Source organism: Schistocerca nitens, chromosome 2, assembly GCF_023898315.1.
Source record: "Schistocerca nitens isolate TAMUIC-IGC-003100 chromosome 2, iqSchNite1.1, whole genome shotgun sequence".
Lineage (NCBI taxonomy): Eukaryota > Metazoa > Arthropoda > Insecta > Orthoptera > Acrididae > Schistocerca > Schistocerca nitens.
In genome coordinates, this window is record NC_064615.1 from 367838576 (window position 1) to 367858795 (window position 20220).

General features: G+C 48.4%; 18 non-coding genes across 18 annotated transcripts; 11 read left to right on the top strand and 7 right to left on the bottom strand.

Moving 5' to 3' along the window:
- Window positions 1-1080: 1080 nt before the first annotated feature.
- Window positions 1081-1153, top strand: Trnav-aac (transfer RNA valine (anticodon AAC)). Its single transcript has one exon. It is a non-coding gene; the product is annotated as a tRNA-Val (tRNA).
- Window positions 1154-1370: 217 nt separating this feature from the next.
- Trnap-cgg (transfer RNA proline (anticodon CGG)) lies at window positions 1371-1442 on the bottom strand. Its single transcript has one exon. It is a non-coding gene; the product is annotated as a tRNA-Pro (tRNA).
- A 234-nt stretch (window positions 1443-1676) lies between these two features.
- Trnai-uau (transfer RNA isoleucine (anticodon UAU)) lies at window positions 1677-1749 on the top strand. The gene has a single exon. It is a non-coding gene; the product is annotated as a tRNA-Ile (tRNA).
- A 635-nt stretch (window positions 1750-2384) lies between these two features.
- Window positions 2385-2456, bottom strand: Trnap-ugg (transfer RNA proline (anticodon UGG)). Its single transcript has one exon. It is a non-coding gene; the product is annotated as a tRNA-Pro (tRNA).
- A 1655-nt stretch (window positions 2457-4111) lies between these two features.
- Window positions 4112-4184, top strand: Trnav-aac (transfer RNA valine (anticodon AAC)). The gene has a single exon. It is a non-coding gene; the product is annotated as a tRNA-Val (tRNA).
- Window positions 4185-4401: 217 nt separating this feature from the next.
- On the bottom strand, window positions 4402-4473 carry Trnap-cgg (transfer RNA proline (anticodon CGG)). The gene has a single exon. It is a non-coding gene; the product is annotated as a tRNA-Pro (tRNA).
- Window positions 4474-4707: 234 nt separating this feature from the next.
- Window positions 4708-4780, top strand: Trnai-uau (transfer RNA isoleucine (anticodon UAU)). Its single transcript has one exon. It is a non-coding gene; the product is annotated as a tRNA-Ile (tRNA).
- Window positions 4781-5415: 635 nt separating this feature from the next.
- Trnap-ugg (transfer RNA proline (anticodon UGG)) lies at window positions 5416-5487 on the bottom strand. Its single transcript has one exon. It is a non-coding gene; the product is annotated as a tRNA-Pro (tRNA).
- A 1655-nt stretch (window positions 5488-7142) lies between these two features.
- On the top strand, window positions 7143-7215 carry Trnav-aac (transfer RNA valine (anticodon AAC)). Its single transcript has one exon. It is a non-coding gene; the product is annotated as a tRNA-Val (tRNA).
- Window positions 7216-7432: 217 nt separating this feature from the next.
- Window positions 7433-7504, bottom strand: Trnap-cgg (transfer RNA proline (anticodon CGG)). The gene has a single exon. It is a non-coding gene; the product is annotated as a tRNA-Pro (tRNA).
- A 234-nt stretch (window positions 7505-7738) lies between these two features.
- Trnai-uau (transfer RNA isoleucine (anticodon UAU)) lies at window positions 7739-7811 on the top strand. The gene has a single exon. It is a non-coding gene; the product is annotated as a tRNA-Ile (tRNA).
- A 635-nt stretch (window positions 7812-8446) lies between these two features.
- On the bottom strand, window positions 8447-8518 carry Trnap-ugg (transfer RNA proline (anticodon UGG)). The gene has a single exon. It is a non-coding gene; the product is annotated as a tRNA-Pro (tRNA).
- Window positions 8519-9999: 1481 nt separating this feature from the next.
- On the top strand, window positions 10000-10072 carry Trnav-aac (transfer RNA valine (anticodon AAC)). Its single transcript has one exon. It is a non-coding gene; the product is annotated as a tRNA-Val (tRNA).
- Window positions 10073-10289: 217 nt separating this feature from the next.
- On the bottom strand, window positions 10290-10361 carry Trnap-cgg (transfer RNA proline (anticodon CGG)). The gene has a single exon. It is a non-coding gene; the product is annotated as a tRNA-Pro (tRNA).
- Window positions 10362-10595: 234 nt separating this feature from the next.
- On the top strand, window positions 10596-10668 carry Trnav-uac (transfer RNA valine (anticodon UAC)). The gene has a single exon. It is a non-coding gene; the product is annotated as a tRNA-Val (tRNA).
- Window positions 10669-13028: 2360 nt separating this feature from the next.
- Trnav-aac (transfer RNA valine (anticodon AAC)) lies at window positions 13029-13101 on the top strand. The gene has a single exon. It is a non-coding gene; the product is annotated as a tRNA-Val (tRNA).
- A 2626-nt stretch (window positions 13102-15727) lies between these two features.
- Window positions 15728-15800, top strand: Trnav-uac (transfer RNA valine (anticodon UAC)). The gene has a single exon. It is a non-coding gene; the product is annotated as a tRNA-Val (tRNA).
- Window positions 15801-18142: 2342 nt separating this feature from the next.
- Trnav-aac (transfer RNA valine (anticodon AAC)) lies at window positions 18143-18215 on the top strand. Its single transcript has one exon. It is a non-coding gene; the product is annotated as a tRNA-Val (tRNA).
- Window positions 18216-20220: the final 2005 nt, after the last annotated feature.

A 20220-nucleotide genomic window follows, 5' to 3' on the forward strand; every position in this document is an offset into this window, starting at 1 on the left:
TTCAAATGCATTTGTCTGGCTGGGAGTAGTGGCGTACTCCTGTAATCCATGCGTCCGGGAGGCCGTTGTTGTGGGAGAGATCTGGGAACAACTACAGATTCGGCCGTTTCATCAGCTCAGGAACGACCGCGATGCTCTCATCGAGCTCTGCAGATTGACCAGATTGCAGTGCGGAATTTTCGGCTAGTGGTGGCTCGGGGTTAAGAGAAGTCGATAGCTGTGAGCAAAACTACATCGGGAAACCGAAACGGACGACTCATAACGAAAAGATTGCGAGATGTACTGCGAAAGCAAAACTTCGAGAAGACGAACTCTGAAGCCGTAGCTGCCTTAACAATCATTCCGTGCAGCAACGATAATCTGGGAAGAGCGAGGGGTGGGTACCGCTCGACCACACAACAAATTTTATATAATGTTCTACTTATTCTACATTTGCGTTTCCATATCATCACTAAAATACTGTGTGATTTACACGTGGTTTGCTTCTTCCAAACGCGATATTAAGAAGTACATCGACTACAGCGTCATTAAGGGTCGTGGGTCCAGGCGCCGGCGCGCCAGCGGTGGCCTGTCGGGGCCTCCATGTTTGTTCTACTTATTCTACATTTGCGTTTCCATATCATCACTAAAATACTGTGTGATTTACACGTGGTTTGCTTCTTCCAAACGCGATATTAAGAAGTACATCGACTACAGCGACATTAAGGGTCGTGGGTCCAGGCGCCGGCGTGCCAGCGGTGGCCTGTCGGGGCCTCCATGTAGAGCCTCCGCTGAGCCCAGGCTCCTTGCCGCTAACGAAGTGATTGCTTTTGATGACATCATTTGCAATAGCGACTGCGCGAATTGACGGTACCTCGTACGGAAAGCAAGAGTAGCTGATGCTACTGAGGACTCGGCCGCGAGCTTTTCCGACGACTTCTTGGGCTCTTATTCGTGATGGCATTCAGACAGGCAACGGTGCTGTCGATTGTTGCATACAAATGCGAAATACCTGCATTGTGCGTTTCCGCAAAGTGATTTTTACGCCAAAGTTGCGATTGTCCTACAAGTTGTGTCAGATGTGGAGCTCAGAGCGTAGCAGTTTCCGTGGTGTAGCGGTTATCACGTCTGCCTAACACGCAGAAGGTCCCCAGTTCGATTCCGGGCGGAAACACTCTTTCGTCGCACTCAACAAGACACTTGCTACAATCTCTACTGTGACCATTTAAATCAATTTCAAACGTCCCACCAGCAGGGTGCAGATGGCTCAAATGATACATGAAACTCTTTCAGAATCGGCCACTTGGTTTTTGTGCTTACCTGGAGGGCTGGGAATGCGCGGAACAGCCGCCGGCATGCCGGTAGTTGCCACACGTTTGCACAAAACGCAAGGGCTCGTCCGGGATTTGAACCCGGGACCTCCTGCACCCGAAGCAGGAATCATACCCCTAGACCAACGAGCCTGTTCGTTACGGCTAAGCGCTGCACATGACTGACGCCTCCGTTCTTGGTAACACCATGCAGAGCTGCTGCTCACCCAGCGTTCTCCCTGGCTGTTGCGGTTTGATTGTTTTTATCGATGTCTTTTACTATAGCATCTTCTAGAATCGGACGGAGCTCGTAGCCGATGCCCTTGCTTACGCAGGAAAAATCTGTTGCTACTACGGGTTTCCAGGTAGCACAGCAGCACAGCCGTCGTTTCCGTGGTGTAGCGGTTATCACGTCTGCTTTATACGCAGAAGGTCCCCGGTTCGGTCCTGGGCGGAAGCACGACTTTTTTAAACCCGATTTCGGATTCCATTTCCGAGAGAACGTCACGTCTGCGTATGCAGGGATAATAAATGTCGTGTGCTACACGGATATCGCGTCATTTTACTGTCAAATGCTCTTGCTCCCATAGTGCACCGGTATTCAGTAACTCAGAACGCTCGTAGTTCCATTCTGGCCGGCAAAATTTATAATCCATTTCTTCAGGACTACTTCAAGTGCGCTTCATACTGGCTTTCCAGAGCTTACTGCACTCGCCTTGTCACAGCTCTGTTGAAGTGTGAAGGTAACTAATACTGAGAAACTCTTATCTACGCTCAGTCTTGTATCCCACCCTTTGGTTGTCGTCGTCGCTAATCAGATGTAGGTAGACTGCTCCACGATTGAGCTTCGTCTCCACTCACGGTGCAATTGTCCTGCAAAGACAACCTTTCTTTTCCGTTGCATGCAAGATTACTGTCGGCTCTTCTACAGCAATCGACCTATGTAATTTACTGGTGTCAGATTCTTGCCATACCAAACGGTCCCTTCATGACCGTAGTGCTACACAAAGCGTGCTGCGGCAGGCATTTGTTCTTCATTGCAGAGCTGCAAACGTGGGTGAGCTCCACCTACTCTTCCGCACGGTCAAAACGGCAGGGCTCGTCCGGGATTTGAACCCGGGGCCTCCTGCACCCAAAGCAGGAATCACACCCCTAGACCAACGAGCCAACTGCTGGTAGCGATGAAGGTCATCCCAAGCAGTCCAGCTCCGAGGAACACAAACTTTCATGTAAATCAGAAAGAATACCGCTTTCTGAAGGCAGCGCTCACCACTGTTGGGAAGAATATTAAAGGCAATGAATATAGAGTGAATAATTTCATCGCGCTCTGCAGATGAACAGACGGTGGTGTTTCACTTTCGTCATGTGGTTTCTCAGTGTCAAGGGAAGGCAAATGCAATAAACAAAAGAACATCGGGAATCCGAAACACCAACTCATAACGAAAAGATTGCGGAATAGACTGCAAGCAAAACCTCCAGAAGACGACTCCTGGAGGCGTCGGTGCCGTAAGAATTATTCCGTGCAGCAACGATCATCTAGGAAGTGTGTCGCTCCACCACACAACTTTTTTTGATATTGTTTTACCTAAATTTCCATTACCTGTTCGTTACAAGAATGCCGTGTGGCTTTCACCCGGTCTGCTTCGTCCAGCAGCGATAGTAGTAAGTAAATAGACCACAGTATCATTAAAAGTAGGTCAGACACAAAAATAGGAGTTGCGTGTAGGTCATGTTATTCTGCTTTCAAATGCATTTGTCTGGCTGGGAGTAGTGGCGTACTCCTGTAATCCATGCGTCCGGGAGGCCGTTGTTGTGGGAGAGATCTGGGAACAACTACAGATTCGGCCGTTTCATCAGCTCAGGAACGACCGCGATGCTCTCATCGAGCTCTGCAGATTGACCAGATTGCAGTGCGGAATTTTCGGCTAGTGGTGGCTCGGGGTTAAGAGAAGTCGATAGCTGTGAGCAAAACTACATCGGGAAACCGAAACGGACGACTCATAACGAAAAGATTGCGAGATGTACTGCGAAAGCAAAACTTCGAGAAGACCAACTCTGAAGCCGTAGCTGCCTTAACAATCATTCCGTGCAGCAACGATAATCTGGGAAGAGCGAGGGGTGGGTACCGCTCGACCACACAACAAATTTTATATAATGTTCTACTTATTCTACATTTGCGTTTCCATATCATCACTAAAATACTGTGTGATTTACACGTGGTTTGCTTCTTCCAAACGCGATATTAAGAAGTACATCGACTACAGCGTCATTAAGGGTCGTGGGTCCAGGCGCCGGCGCGCCAGCGGTGGCCTGTCGGGGCCTCCATGTTTGTTCTACTTATTCTACATTTGCGTTTCCATATCATCACTAAAATACTGTGTGATTTACACGTGGTTTGCTTCTTCCAAACGCGATATTAAGAAGTACATCGACTACAGCGACATTAAGGGTCGTGGGTCCAGGCGCCGGCGTGCCAGCGGTGGCCTGTCGGGGCCTCCATGTAGAGCCTCCGCTGAGCCCAGGCTCCTTGCCGCTAACGAAGTGATTGCTTTTGATGACATCATTTGCAATAGCGACTGCGCGAATTGACGGTACCTCGTACGGAAAGCAAGAGTAGCTGATGCTACTGAGGACTCGGCCGCGAGCTTTTCCGACGACTTCTTGGGCTCTTATTCGTGATGGCATTCAGACAGGCAACGGTGCTGTCGATTGTTGCATACAAATGCGAAATACCTGCATTGTGCGTTTCCGCAAAGTGATTTTTACGCCAAAGTTGCGATTGTCCTACAAGTTGTGTCAGATGTGGAGCTCAGAGCGTAGCAGTTTCCGTGGTGTAGCGGTTATCACGTCTGCCTAACACGCAGAAGGTCCCCAGTTCGATTCCGGGCGGAAACACTCTTTCGTCGCACTCAACAAGACACTTGCTACAATCTCTACTGTGACCATTTAAATCAATTTCAAACGTCCCACCAGCAGGGTGCAGATGGCTCAAATGATACATGAAACTCTTTCAGAATCGGCCACTTGGTTTTTGTGCTTACCTGGAGGGCTGGGAATGCGCGGAACAGCCGCCGGCATGCCGGTAGTTGCCACACGTTTGCACAAAACGCAAGGGCTCGTCCGGGATTTGAACCCGGGACCTCCTGCACCCGAAGCAGGAATCATACCCCTAGACCAACGAGCCTGTTCGTTACGGCTAAGCGCTGCACATGACTGACGCCTCCGTTCTTGGTAACACCATGCAGAGCTGCTGCTCACCCAGCGTTCTCCCTGGCTGTTGCGGTTTGATTGTTTTTATCGATGTCTTTTACTATAGCATCTTCTAGAATCGGACGGAGCTCGTAGCCGATGCCCTTGCTTACGCAGGAAAAATCTGTTGCTACTACGGGTTTCCAGGTAGCACAGCAGCACAGCCGTCGTTTCCGTGGTGTAGCGGTTATCACGTCTGCTTTATACGCAGAAGGTCCCCGGTTCGGTCCTGGGCGGAAGCACGACTTTTTTAAACCCGATTTCGGATTCCATTTCCGAGAGAACGTCACGTCTGCGTATGCAGGGATAATAAATGTCGTGTGCTACACGGATATCGCGTCATTTTACTGTCAAATGCTCTTGCTCCCATAGTGCACCGGTATTCAGTAACTCAGAACGCTCGTAGTTCCATTCTGGCCGGCAAAATTTATAATCCATTTCTTCAGGACTACTTCAAGTGCGCTTCATACTGGCTTTCCAGAGCTTACTGCACTCGCCTTGTCACAGCTCTGTTGAAGTGTGAAGGTAACTAATACTGAGAAACTCTTATCTACGCTCAGTCTTGTATCCCACCCTTTGGTTGTCGTCGTCGCTAATCAGATGTAGGTAGACTGCTCCACGATTGAGCTTCGTCTCCACTCACGGTGCAATTGTCCTGCAAAGACAACCTTTCTTTTCCGTTGCATGCAAGATTACTGTCGGCTCTTCTACAGCAATCGACCTATGTAATTTACTGGTGTCAGATTCTTGCCATACCAAACGGTCCCTTCATGACCGTAGTGCTACACAAAGCGTGCTGCGGCAGGCATTTGTTCTTCATTGCAGAGCTGCAAACGTGGGTGAGCTCCACCTACTCTTCCGCACGGTCAAAACGGCAGGGCTCGTCCGGGATTTGAACCCGGGACCTCCTGCACCCAAAGCAGGAATCACACCCCTAGACCAACGAGCCAACTGCTGGTAGCGATGAAGGTCATCCCAAGCAGTCCAGCTCCGAGGAACACAAACTTTCATGTAAATCAGAAAGAATACCGCTTTCTGAAGGCAGCGCTCACCACTGTTGGGAAGAATATTAAAGGCAATGAATATAGAGTGAATAATTTCATCGCGCTCTGCAGATGAACAGACGGTGGTGTTTCACTTTCGTCATGTGGTTTCTCAGTGTCAAGGGAAGGCAAATGCAATAAACAAAAGAACATCGGGAATCCGAAACACCAACTCATAACGAAAAGATTGCGGAATAGACTGCAAGCAAAACCTCCAGAAGACGACTCCTGAAGGCGTCGGTGCCGTAAGAATTATTCCGTGCAGCAACGATCATCTAGGAAGTGTGTCGCTCCACCACACAACTTTTTTTGATATTGTTTTACCTAAATTTCCATTACCTGTTCGTTACAAGAATGCCGTGTGGCTTTCACCCGGTCTGCTTCGTCCAGCAGCGATAGTAGTAAGTAAATAGACCACAGTATCATTAAAAGTAGGTCAGACACAAAAATAGGAGTTGCGTGTAGGTCATGTTATTCTGCTTTCAAATGCATTTGTCTGGCTGGGAGTAGTGGCGTACTCCTGTAATCCATGCGTCCGGGAGGCCGTTGTTGTGGGAGAGATCTGGGAACAACTACAGATTCGGCCGTTTCATCAGCTCAGGAACGACCGCGATGCTCTCATCGAGCTCTGCAGATTGACCAGATTGCAGTGCGGAATTTTCGGCTAGTGGTGGCTCGGGGTTAAGAGAAGTCGAGAGCTGTGAGCAAAACTACATCGGGAAACCGAAACGGACGACTCATAACGAAAAGATTGCGAGATGTACTGCGAAAGCAAAACTTCGAGAAGACGAACTCTGAAGCCGTAGCTGCCTTAACAATCATTCCGTGCAGCAACGATAATCTGGGAAGAGCGAGGGGTGGGTACCGCTCGACCACACAACAAATTTTATATAATGTTCTACTTATTCTACATTTGCGTTTCCATATCATCACTAAAATACTGTGTGATTTACACGTGGTTTGCTTCTTCCAAACGCGATATTAAGAAGTACATCGACTACAGCGTCATTAAGGGTCGTGGGTCCAGGCGCCGGCGCGCCAGCGGTGGCCTGTCGGGGCCTCCATGTTTGTTCTACTTATTCTACATTTGCGTTTCCATATCATCACTAAAATACTGTGTGATTTACACGTGGTTTGCTTCTTCCAAACGCGATATTAAGAAGTACATCGACTACAGCGACATTAAGGGTCGTGGGTCCAGGCGCCGGCGTGCCAGCGGTGGCCTGTCGGGGCCTCCATGTAGAGCCTCCGCTGAGCCCAGGCTCCTTGCCGCTAACGAAGTGATTGCTTTTGATGACATCATTTGCAATAGCGACTGCGCGAATTGACGGTACCTCGTACGGAAAGCAAGAGTAGCTGATGCTACTGAGGACTCGGCCGCGAGCTTTTCCGACGACTTCTTGGACTCTTATTCGTGATGGCATTCAGACAGGCAACGGTGCTGTCGATTGTTGCATACAAATGCGAAATACCTGCATTGTGCGTTTCCGCAAAGTGATTTTTACGCCAAAGTTGCGATTGTCCTACAAGTTGTGTCAGATGTGGAGCTCAGAGCGTAGCAGTTTCCGTGGTGTAGCGGTTATCACGTCTGCCTAACACGCAGAAGGTCCCCAGTTCGATTCCGGGCGGAAACACTCTTTCGTCGCACTCAACAAGACACTTGCTACAATCTCTACTGTGACCATTTAAATCAATTTCAAACGTCCCACCAGCAGGGTGCAGATGGCTCAAATGATACATGAAACTCTTTCAGAATCGGCCACTTGGTTTTTGTGCTTACCTGGAGGGCTGGGAATGCGCGGAACAGCCGCCGGCATGCCGGTAGTTGCCACACGTTTGCACAAAACGCAAGGGCTCGTCCGGGATTTGAACCCGGGACCTCCTGCACCCGAAGCAGGAATCATACCCCTAGACCAACGAGCCTGTTCGTTACGGCTAAGCGCTGCACATGACTGACGCCTCCGTTCTTGGTAACACCATGCAGAGCTGCTGCTCACCCAGCGTTCTCCCTGGCTGTTGCGGTTTGATTGTTTTTATCGATGTCTTTTACTATAGCATCTTCTAGAATCGGACGGAGCTCGTAGCCGATGCCCTTGCTTACGCAGGAAAAATCTGTTGCTACTACGGGTTTCCAGGTAGCACAGCAGCACAGCCGTCGTTTCCGTGGTGTAGCGGTTATCACGTCTGCTTTATACGCAGAAGGTCCCCGGTTCGGTCCTGGGCGGAAGCACGACTTTTTTAAACCCGATTTCGGATTCCATTTCCGAGAGAACGTCACGTCTGCGTATGCAGGGATAATAAATGTCGTGTGCTACACGGATATCGCGTCATTTTACTGTCAAATGCTCTTGCTCCCATAGTGCACCGGTATTCAGTAACTCAGAACGCTCGTAGTTCCATTCTGGCCGGCAAAATTTATAATCCATTTCTTCAGGACTACTTCAAGTGCGCTTCATACTGGCTTTCCAGAGCTTACTGCACTCGCCTTGTCACAGCTCTGTTGAAGTGTGAAGGTAACTAATACTGAGAAACTCTTATCTACGCTCAGTCTTGTATCCCACCCTTTGGTTGTCGTCGTCGCTAATCAGATGTAGGTAGACTGCTCCACGATTGAGCTTCGTCTCCACTCACGGTGCAATTGTCCTGCAAAGACAACCTTTCTTTTCCGTTGCATGCAAGATTACTGTCGGCTCTTCTACAGCAATCGACCTATGTAATTTACTGGTGTCAGATTCTTGCCATACCAAACGGTCCCTTCATGACCGTAGTGCTACACAAAGCGTGCTGCGGCAGGCATTTGTTCTTCATTGCAGAGCTGCAAACGTGGGTGAGCTCCACCTACTCTTCCGCACGGTCAAAACGGCAGGGCTCGTCCGGGATTTGAACCCGGGACCTCCTGCACCCAAAGCAGGAATCACACCCCTAGACCAACGAGCCAACTGCTGGTAGCGATGAAGGTCATCCCAAGCAGTCCAGCTCCGAGGAACACAAACTTTCATGTAAATCAGAAAGAATACCGCTTTCTGAAGGCAGCGCTCACCACTGTTGGGAAGAATATTAAAGGCAATGAATATAGAGTGAATAATTTCATCGCGCTCTGCAGATGAACAGACGGTGGTGTTTCACTTTCGTCATGTGGTTTCTCAGTGTCAAGGGAAGGCAAATGCAATAAACAAAAGAACATCGGGAATCCGAAACACCAACTCATAACGAAAAGATTGCGGAATAGACTGCAAGCAAAACCTCCAGAAGACGACTCCTGAAGGCGTCGGTGCCGTAAGAATTATTCCGTGCAGCAACGATCATCTAGGAAGTGTGTCGCTCCACCACACAACTTTTTTTGATATTGTTTTACCTAAATTTCCATTACCTGTTCGTTACAAGAATGCCGTGTGGCTTTCACCCGGTCTGCTTCGTCCAGCAGCGATAGTAGTAAGTAAATAGACCACAGTATCATTAAAAGTAGGTCAGACACAAAAATAGGAGTTGCGTGTAGGTCATGTTATTCTGCTTTCAAATGCATTTGTCTGGCTGGGAGTAGTGGCGTACTCCTGTAATCCATGCGTCCGGGAGGCCGTTGTTGTGGGAGAGATCTGGGAACAACTACAGATTCGGCCGTTTCATCAGCTCAGGAACGACCGCGATGCTCTCATCGAGCTCTGCAGATTGACCAGATTGCAGTGCGGAATTTTCGGCTAGTGGTGGCTCGGGGTTAAGAGAAGTCGAGAGCTGTGAGCAAAACTACATCGGGAAACCGAAACGGACGACTCATAACGAAAAGATTGCGAGATGTACTGCGAAAGCAAAACTTCGAGAAGACCAACTCTGAAGCCGTAGCTGCCTTAACAATCATTCCGTGCAGCAACGATAATCTGGGAAGAGCGAGGGGTGGGTACCGCTCGACCACACAACAAATTTTATATAATGTTCTACTTATTCTACATTTGCGTTTCCATATCATCACTAAAATACTGTGTGATTTACACGTGGTTTGCTTCTTCCAAACGCGATATTAAGAAGTACATCGACTACAGCGTCATTAAGGGTCGTGGGTTCAGGCGCCGGCGCGCCAGCGGTGGCCTGTCGGGGCCTCCATGTAGAGCTACCGCTGAGCCCAGGCTCCTTGCCGCTAACGAAGTGATTGCTTTTGATGACATCATTTGCAATAGCGACTGCGCGAATTGACGGTACCTCGTACGGAAAGCAAGAGTAGCTGATGCTACTGAGGACTCGGCCGCGAGCTTTTCCGACGACTTCTTGGGCTCTTATTCGTGATGGCATTCAGACAGGCAACGGTGCTGTCGATTGTTGCATACAAATGCGAAATACCTGCATTGTGCGTTTCCGCAAAGTGATTTTTACGCCAAAGTTGCGATCGTCCTACAAGTTGTGTCAGATGTGGAGCTCAGAGCGTAGCAGTTTCCGTGGTGTAGCGGTTATCACGTCTGCCTAACACGCAGAAGGTCCCCAGTTCGATTCCGGGCGGAAACACTCTTTCACCGCACTCAACAAGACACTTGCTACAATCTCTACTGTGACCATTTAAATCAATTTCAAACTTCCCACCACCAGGGTGAAGATGGCTCAAATGATACATGAAACTCTTTCAGAATCGGCCACTTGGTTTTTGTGCTTACCTGGAGGGCTGGGAATGCGCGGAACAGCCGCCGGCATGCCGGTAGTTGCCACACGTTTGCACAAAACGCAAGGGCTCGTCCGGGATTTGAACCCGGGACCTCCTGCACCCGAAGCAGGAATCATACCCCTAGACCAACGAGCCTGTTCGTTACGGCTAAGCGCTGCACATGACTGACGCCTCCGTTCTTGGTAACACCATGCAGAGCTGCTGCTCACCCAGCGTTCTCCCTGGCTGCTGCGGTTTGATTGTTTTTATCGATGTCTTTCACTATAGCATCTTCTAGAATCGGACGGAGCTCGTAGCCGATGCCCTTGCTTACGCAGGAAAAATCTGTTGCTACTACGGGTTTCCAGATAGCACAGCAGCAGAGCCGTCGTTTCCGTGGTGTAGTGGTTATCACGTCTGCTTTACACGCAGAAGGTCCCCGGTTCGATCCCGGGCGGAAGCACGACTTTTTTAAACCCGTTTTCGGATTCCATTTCCGAGAGAACGTCACGTCTGCGTATGCAGGGATAATAAATGTCGTGTGCTACACGGATATCGCGTCATTTTACTGTCAAATGCTCTTGCTCCCATAGTGCACCGGTATTCAGTAACTCAGAACGCTCGTAGTTCCATTCTGGCCGGCAAAATTTATAATCCATTTCTTCAGGACTACTTCAAGTGCGCTTCATACTGGCTTTCCAGAGCTTACTGCACTCGCCTTGTCACAGCTCTGTTGAAGTGTGAAGGTAACTAATACTGAGAAACTCTTATCTACGCTCAGTCTTGTATCCCACCCTTTGGTTGTCGTCGTCGCTAATCAGATGTAGGTAGACTGCTCCACGATTGAGCTTCGTCTCCACTCACGGTGCAATTGTCCTGCAAAGACAACCTTTCTTTTCCGTTGCATGCAAGATTACTGTCGGCTCTTCTACAGCAATCGACCTATGTAATTTACTGGTGTCAGATTCTTGCCATACCAAACGGTCCCTTCATGACCGTAGTGCTACACAAAGCCTGCTGCGGCAGGCATTTGTTCTTCATTGCAGAGCTGCAAACGTGGGTGAGCTCCACCTACTCTTCCGCACGGTCAAACCGGCAGGGCTCGTCCGGGATTTGAACCCGGGAGCTCCTGCACCCAAAGCAGGAATCACACCCCTAGACCAACGAGCCAACTGCTGGTAGCGATGAAGGTCATCCCAAGCAGTCCAGCTCCGAGGAACACAAACTTTCATGTAAATCAGAAAGAATACCGCTTTCTGAAGGCAGCGCTCACCACTGTTGGGAAGAATATTAAAGGCAATGAATATAGAGTGAATAATTTCATCGCGCTCTGCAGATGAACAGACGGTGGTGTTTCACTTTCGTCATGTGGTTTCTCAGTGTCAAGGGAAGGCAAATGCAATAAACAAAAGAACATCGGGAATCCGAAACACCAACTCATAACGAAAAGATTGCGGAATAGACTGCAAGCAAAACCTCCAGAAGACGACTCCTGAAGGCGTCGGTGCCGTAAGAATTATTCCGTGCAGCAACGATCATCTAGGAACTGTGTCGCTCCACCACACAACTTTTTTTGATATTGTTTTACCTAAATTTCCATTACCTGTTCGTTACAAGAATGCCGTGTGGCTTTCACCCGGTCTGCTTCGTCCAGTAGCGATAGTAGTAAGTAAATAGACCACAGTATCATTAAAAGTAGGTCAGACACAAAAATAGGAGTTGCGTGTAGGTCATGTTATTCTGCTTTCAAATGCATTTGTCTGCTGGGAGTAGTGGCGTACTCCTGTAATCCATGCGTCCGGGAGGCCGTTGTTGTGGGAGAGATCTGGGAACAACTACAGATTCGGCCGTTTCATCAGCTCAGGAACGACCGCGATGCTCTCATCGAGCTCTGCAGATTGACCAGATTGCAGTGCGGAATTTTCGGCTAGTGGTGGCTCGGGGTTAAGAGAAGTCGATAGCTGTGAGCAAAACTACATCGGGAAACCGAAACGGACGACTCATAATGAAAAGATTGCGAGATGTACTGCGAAAGCAAAACTTCGAGAAGACGAACTCTGAAGCCGTAGCTGCCTTAACAATCATTCCGTGCAGCAACGATAATCTGGGAAGAGCGAGGGGTGGGTACCGCTCGACCACACAACAAATTTTATATAATGTTCTACTTATTCTACATTTGCGTTTCCATATCATCACTAAAATACTGTGTGATTTACACGTGGTTTGCTTCTTCCAAACGCGATATTAAGAAGTACATCGACTACAGCGTCATTAAGGGTCGTGGGTCCAGGCGCCGGCGCGCCAGCGGTGGCCTGTCGGGGCCTCCATGTTTGTTCTACTTATTCTACATTTGCGTTTCCATATCATCACCAAAATACTGTGTGATTTACACGTGGTTTGCTTCTTCCAAACGCGATATTAAGAAGTACATCGACTACAGCGACATTAAGGGTCGTGGGTCCAGGCGCCGGCGTGCCAGCGGTGCCTGTCGGGGCCTCCATGTAGAGCCTCCGCTGAGCCCAGGCTCCTTGCCGCTAACGAAGTGATTGCTTTTGATGACATCATTTGCAATAGCGACTGCGCGAATTGACGGTACCTCGTACGGAAAGCAAGAGTAGCTGATGCTACTGAGGACTCGGCCGCGAGCTTTTCCGACGACTTCTTGGGCTCTTATTCGTGATGGCATTCAGACAGGCAACGGTGCTGTCGATTGTTGCATACAAATGCGAAATACCTGCATTGTGCGTTTCCGCAAAGTGATTTTTACGCCAAAGTTGCGATCGTCCTACAAGTTGTGTCAGATGTGGAGCTCAGAGCGTAGCAGTTTCCGTGGTGTAGCGGTTATCACGTCTGCCTAACACGCAGAAGGTCCCCAGTTCGATTCCGGGCGGAAACACTCTTTCGTCGCACTCAACAAGACACTTGCTACAATCTCTACTGTGACCATTTAAATCAATTTCAAACGTCCCACCACCAGGGTGCAGATGGCTCAAATGATACATGATACTCTTTCAGAATCGGCCACTTGGTTTTTGTGCTTACCTGGAGGGCTGGGAATGCGCGGAACAGCCGCCGGCATGCCGGTAGTTGCCACACGTTTGCACAAAACGCAAGGGCTCGTCCGGGATTTGAACCCGGGACCTCCTGCACCCGAAGCAGGAATCATACCCTTTTTTTTTTTTTATTTTACGCCTTAACCACTTTTTTTTTACTGCTCTACCACTTGTTTTGCGTGAAAGCCAGGTATCCTAACCACTTTTTTGTTTTTATTTTTTTGTTTTTTTTTTTCCATACCATTGTAATGACCCAGGGCTGCTCGGTGGAGGCGTGTTGGGCAGGGGTCGAATCCCGAGGCCTGGCCATGACGTCTCCTCCTCCCTGCACTGAAGCACAGTGGCACCAAGACGTAGTATTTGTCCGTGGTTCGGAGCCTTATGATACGTATATGCGGACACGGGGCTTATGATGCGTTGTCTATCCAAACAGGTAAAAGCTTGGCAGGAAGGCAAAATAACTAAGAGCTAGCGAGAATGTCTTCCGTATCATGAAGTGAGATCAGTATGCCCCTATACCGGTGCCATTAATGCATCTGGCGCAGGAGTGATCAATAGAAGTGGAAACTTAACCAATCCCCTGCTTTTCGAAAACAATACTAAGCATATTCGCAAAGTCCCTCATAAGATGTGGGAAAGATTTTTGCGTCCAGTACTCATGAATCATGTAACCAATAAACGAAATAAAATCGGAAATACCATCACCATCAACCACTGCAAAAAGGTAACGGCCAAGAAGCCACATAATGGTGTTGTTCTTTGTCCGGGGATAAAAAACCGTGTCCGGCCAGCAGAGGATATCAGTTGTAAATGCCGATTCCGAGCTCCTGGTGAGTAACGCCAATTGTCGGCGCAGCCAGTACCACATGCGAAGACGGTCAGCGCAGGTAAATCGGTGTGGGAGTGTATCAACGCAACCACACGTTTGACAAAGCGGAGAGACACATAAACCTATACGATGAAGTCGTTCGTTCGTAGGAATCAGCTGATTAACCACCTTATACCATAGGGAGGCAACAGTTGCAGAATGAACGGGTAAACTAATATTCGTCCATATGTTACGCCAATTAAAACGGGGATACTGCAAAACAATCGGGTTGGAAGAAAAAGACCTGTGCCATTTGGCAAGCAGTGTTCGCGTAGTAAAAACAGGACGACGTTGTAAGTGGAGATCCAGGTAACTAATCTCAATGTAGAAGTCCCGAACATGTCGTAGCTTCGCATTTAGAGACCCTACGTTAATAGGCGGTGACAAGCTCGCAGGACGAACGACATGGAGTAATCGCGAAGTAACAGTCGGGGACTCAGAAAATAAAAGATGGAGGGTTCGCTTAACATAAAGGGCAGCAGCCTTGACACGGACATCGGTGAACGACAAGCCGCCCTCAAGACGCGGCTTCGTAAGAACATCACAACGTAATTTAAAAATGTGCCCCCGCCAAATATATCTGTTAATAAGCTGGACCATTTTTGCACCCTGCATTAGGGGAAGCGGAAACAACTGAGCAACGTAATATACTTTACATAAAACATAAGTGTCTAATACACGCTTTTTTTGCAGTAGCGGTATCGAACGCCATGAGTGTTCGAATAAAACACCTTGAAGCTTGGAATTGGCCACTTGCCAATTTTTTGCAGCCATACGAAGAGGACACCGTTCAAGATAGATACCTAAATGTGTATGGTGTTCAACAGCCGTAACCCACGGAACAACCACACGTTCAAAGCCCCGCAAATTCAGGAGTTTGCTTTTACGTGGGTTAATACGAGAACCTGAGGCGGCAGAAAATTTATCTAGTTCCATTTTCAAATGCGGCACTTCTGCGGCGGAACGAAGCAAAACAACCAAATCATCAGCATAAGCTGTTGCTGTCTGGGTAACCCCAGAGATCGTAAGACCACGAAGTGTCGAGTTGAGACGAGAGAGGAGTGGTTGAAGGGAGAGAGCATAAAGGGTCATAGATAAAGGGCTACCTTGCGGGACGCCACGTTTAATATCAATGACCTTCGTCAGCTGGCCATTAATGTCAATCTTAGCAGAAATGCCAGTCGTCATATTCTTAAGTACCAGCTGCGCCTTTTCATTAAAACCGAGTCGGCGCAGCAGAAGCTCTAAAAACGAATGGGACACACGATCAAAAGCCTGACTAAAATCAACAAATAAAAGCGCACAGGAAATATTGGTGACAGCGACAATCGACACAATACCACGATATACCCCTAGACCAACGAGCCTGTTCGTTACGGCTAAGCGCTGCACATGACTGACGCCTCCGTTCTTGGTAACACCATGCAGAGCTGCTGCTCACCCAGCGTTCTCCCTGGCTGTTGCGGTTTGATTGTTTTTATCGATGTCTTTTACTATAGCATCTTCTAGAATCGGACGGAGCTCGTGGCCGATGCCCTTGCTTACGTAGGAAAAATCTGTTGCCACTACGGGTTTCCAGGTAGCACAGCAGCAGAGCCGTCGTTTCCGTGGTGTAGCGGTTATCACGTCTGCTTTACACGCAGAAGGTCCCCGGTTCGATCCCGGTCGGAAGCACGACTTTTTTAAACCCGTTTTCGGATTCCATTTCCGAGAGAACGTCACGTCTGCGTATGCAGGGATAATAAATGTCGTGTGCTACACGGATATCGCGTCATTTTACTGTCAAATGCTCTTGCTCCCATAGTGCACCGGTATTCAGTAACTCAGAACGCCGGCAAAATTTATAATCCATTTCTTCAGGACTACTTCAAGTGCGCTTCATACTGGCTTTCCAGAGCTTACTGCACTCGCCTTGTCACAGCTCTGTTGAAGTGTGAAGGTAACTAATACTGAGAAACTCTTATCTACGCTCAGTCTTGTATCCCACCCTTTGGTTGTCGTCGTCGCTAATCAGATGTAGGTAGACTGCTCCACGATTGAGCTTCGTCTCCACTCACGGTGCAATTGTCCTGCAAAGACAACCTTTCTTTTCCGTTGCATGCAAGATTACTGTCGGCTCTTCTACAGCAATCGACCTATGTAATTTACTGGTGTCAGATTCTTGCCATACCAAACGGTCCCTTCATGACCGTAGTGCTACACAAAGCGTGCTGCGGCAGGCATTTGTTCTTCATTGCAGAGCTGCAAACGTGGGTGAGCTCCACCTACTCTTCCGCACGGTCAAACCGGCAGGGCTCGTCCGGGATTTGAACCCGGGAGCTCCTGCACCCAAAGCAGGAATCACACCCCTAGACCAACGAGCCAACTGCTGGTAGCGATGAAGGTCATCCCAAGCAGTCCAGCTCCGAGGAACACAAACTTTCATGTAAATCAGAAAGAATACCGCTTTCTGAAGGCAGCGCTCACCACTGTTGGGAAGAATATTAAAGGCAATGAATATAGAGTGAATAATTTCATCGCGCTCTGCAGATGAACAGACGGTGGTGTTTCACTTTCGTCATGTGGTTTCTCAGTGTCAAGGGAAGGCAAATGCAATAAACAAAAGAACATCGGGAATCCGAAACACCAACTCATAACGAAAAGATTGCGGAATAGACTGCAAGCAAAACCTCCAGAAGACGACTCCTGAAGGCGTCGGTGCCGTAAGAATTATTCCGTGCAGCAACGATCATCTAGGAACTGTGTCGCTCCACCACACAACTTTTTTTGATATTGTTTTACCTAAATTTCCATTACCTGTTCGTTACAAGAATGCCGTGTGGCTTTCACCCGGTCTGCTTCGTCCAGTAGCGATAGTAGTAAGTAAATAGACCACAGTATCATTAAAAGTAGGTCAGACACAAAAATAGGAGTTGCGTGTAGGTCATGTTATTCTGCTTTCAAATGCATTTGTCTGCTGGGAGTAGTGGCGTACTCCTGTAATCCATGCGTCCGGGAGGCCGTTGTTGTGGGAGAGATCTGGGAACAACTACAGATTCGGCCGTTTCATCAGCTCAGGAACGACCGCGATGCTCTCATCGAGCTCTGCAGATTGACCAGATTGCAGTGCGGAATTTTCGGCTAGTGGTGGCTCGGGGTTAAGAGAAGTCGATAGCTGTGAGCAAAACTACATCGGGAAACCGAAACGGACGACTCATAATGAAAAGATTGCGAGATGTACTGCGTAAGCAAAACTTCGAGAAGACGAACTCTGAAGCCGTAGCTGCCTTAACAATCATTCCGTGCAGCAACGATAATCTGGGAAGAGCGAGGGGTGGGTACCGCTCGACCACACAACAAATTTTATATAATGTTCTACTTATTCTACATTTGCGTTTCCATATCATCACTAAAATACTGTGTGATTTACACGTGGTTTGCTTCTTCCAAACGCGATATTAAGAAGTACATCGACTACAGCGTCATTAAGGGTCGTGGGTCCAGGCGCCGGCGCGCCAGCGGTGGCCTGTCGGGGCCTCCATGTTTGTTCTACTTATTCTACATTTGCGTTTCCATATCATCACCAAAATACTGTGTGATTTACACGTGGTTTGCTTCTTCCAAACGCGATATTAAGAAGTACATCGACTACAGCGACATTAAGGGTCGTGGGTCCAGGCGCCGGCGTGCCAGCGGTGCCTGTCGGGGCCTCCATGTAGAGCCTCCGCTGAGCCCAGGCTCCTTGCCGCTAACGAAGTGATTGCTTTTGATGACATCATTTGCAATAGCGACTGCGCGAATTGACGGTACCTCGTACGGAAAGCAAGAGTAGCTGATGCTACTGAGGACTCGGCCGCGAGCTTTTCCGACGACTTCTTGGGCTCTTATTCGTGATGGCATTCAGACAGGCAACGGTGCTGTCGATTGTTGCATACAAATGCGAAATACCTGCATTGTGCGTTTCCGCAAAGTGATTTTTACGCCAAAGTTGCGATCGTCCTACAAGTTGTGTCAGATGTGGAGCTCAGAGCGTAGCAGTTTCCGTGGTGTAGCGGTTATCACGTCTGCCTAACACGCAGAAGGTCCCCAGTTCGATTCCGGGCGGAAACACTCTTTCGTCGCACTCAACAAGACACTTGCTACAATCTCTACTGTGACCATTTAAATCAATTTCAAACGTCCCACCACCAGGGTGCAGATGGCTCAAATGATACATGATACTCTTTCAGAATCGGCCACTTGGTTTTTGTGCTTACCTGGAGGGCTGGGAATGCGCGGAACAGCCGCCGGCATGCCGGTAGTTGCCACACGTTTGCACAAAACGCAAGGGCTCGTCCGGGATTTGAACCCGGGACCTCCTGCACCCGAAGCAGGAATCATACCCTTTTTTTTTTTTTATTTTACGCCTTAACCACTTTTTTTTTACTGCTCTACCACTTGTTTTGCGTGAAAGCCAGGTATCCTAACCACTTTTTTGTTTTTATTTTTTTGTTTTTTTTTTTCCATACCATTGTAATGACCCAGGGCTGCTCGGTGGAGGCGTGTTGGGCAGGGGTCGAATCCCGAGGCCTGGCCATGACGTCTCCTCCTCCCTGCACTGAAGCACAGTGGCACCAAGACGTAGTATTTGTCCGTGGTTCGGAGCCTTATGATACGTATATGCGGACACGGGGCTTATGATGCGTTGTCTATCCAAACAGGTAAAAGCTTGGCAGGAAGGCAAAATAACTAAGAGCTAGCGAGAATGTCTTCCGTATCATGAAGTGAGATCAGTATGCCCCTATACCGGTGCCATTAATGCATCTGGCGCAGGAGTGATCAATAGAAGTGGAAACTTAACCAATCCCCTGCTTTTCGAAAACAATACTAAGCATATTCGCAAAGTCCCTCATAAGATGTGGGAAAGATTTTTGCGTCCAGTACTCATGAATCATGTAACCAATAAACGAAATAAAATCGGAAATACCATCACCATCAACCACTGCAAAAAGGTAACGGCCAAGAAGCCACATAATGGTGTTGTTCTTTGTCCGGGGATAAAAAACCGTGTCCGGCCAGCAGAGGATATCAGTTGTAAATGCCGATTCCGAGCTCCTGGTGAGTAACGCCAATTGTCGGCGCAGCCAGTACCACATGCGAAGACGGTCAGCGCAGGTAAATCGGTGTGGGAGTGTATCAACGCAACCACACGTTTGACAAAGCGGAGAGACACATAAACCTATACGATGAAGTCGTTCGTTCGTAGGAATCAGCTGATTAACCACCTTATACCATAGGGAGGCAACAGTTGCAGAATGAACGGGTAAACTAATATTCGTCCATATGTTACGCCAATTAAAACGGGGATACTGCAAAACAATCGGGTTGGAAGAAAAAGACCTGTGCCATTTGGCAAGCAGTGTTCGCGTAGTAAAAACAGGACGACGTTGTAAGTGGAGATCCAGGTAACTAATCTCAATGTAGAAGTCCCGAACATGTCGTAGCTTCGCATTTAGAGACCCTACGTTAATAGGCGGTGACAAGCTCGCAGGACGAACGACATGGAGTAATCGCGAAGTAACAGTCGGGGACTCAGAAAATAAAAGATGGAGGGTTCGCTTAACATAAAGGGCAGCAGCCTTGACACGGACATCGGTGAACGACAAGCCGCCCTCAAGACGCGGCTTCGTAAGAACATCACAACGTAATTTAAAAATGTGCCCCCGCCAAATATATCTGTTAATAAGCTGGACCATTTTTGCACCCTGCATTAGGGGAAGCGGAAACAACTGAGCAACGTAATATACTTTACATAAAACATAAGTGTCTAATACACGCTTTTTTTGCAGTAGCGGTATCGAACGCCATGAGTGTTCGAATAAAACACCTTGAAGCTTGGAATTGGCCACTTGCCAATTTTTTGCAGCCATACGAAGAGGACACCGTTCAAGATAGATACCTAAATGTGTATGGTGTTCAACAGCCGTAACCCACGGAACAACCACACGTTCAAAGCCCCGCAAATTCAGGAGTTTGCTTTTACGTGGGTTAATACGAGAACCTGAGGCGGCAGAAAATTTATCTAGTTCCATTTTCAAATGCGGCACTTCTGCGGCGGAACGAAGCAAAACAACCA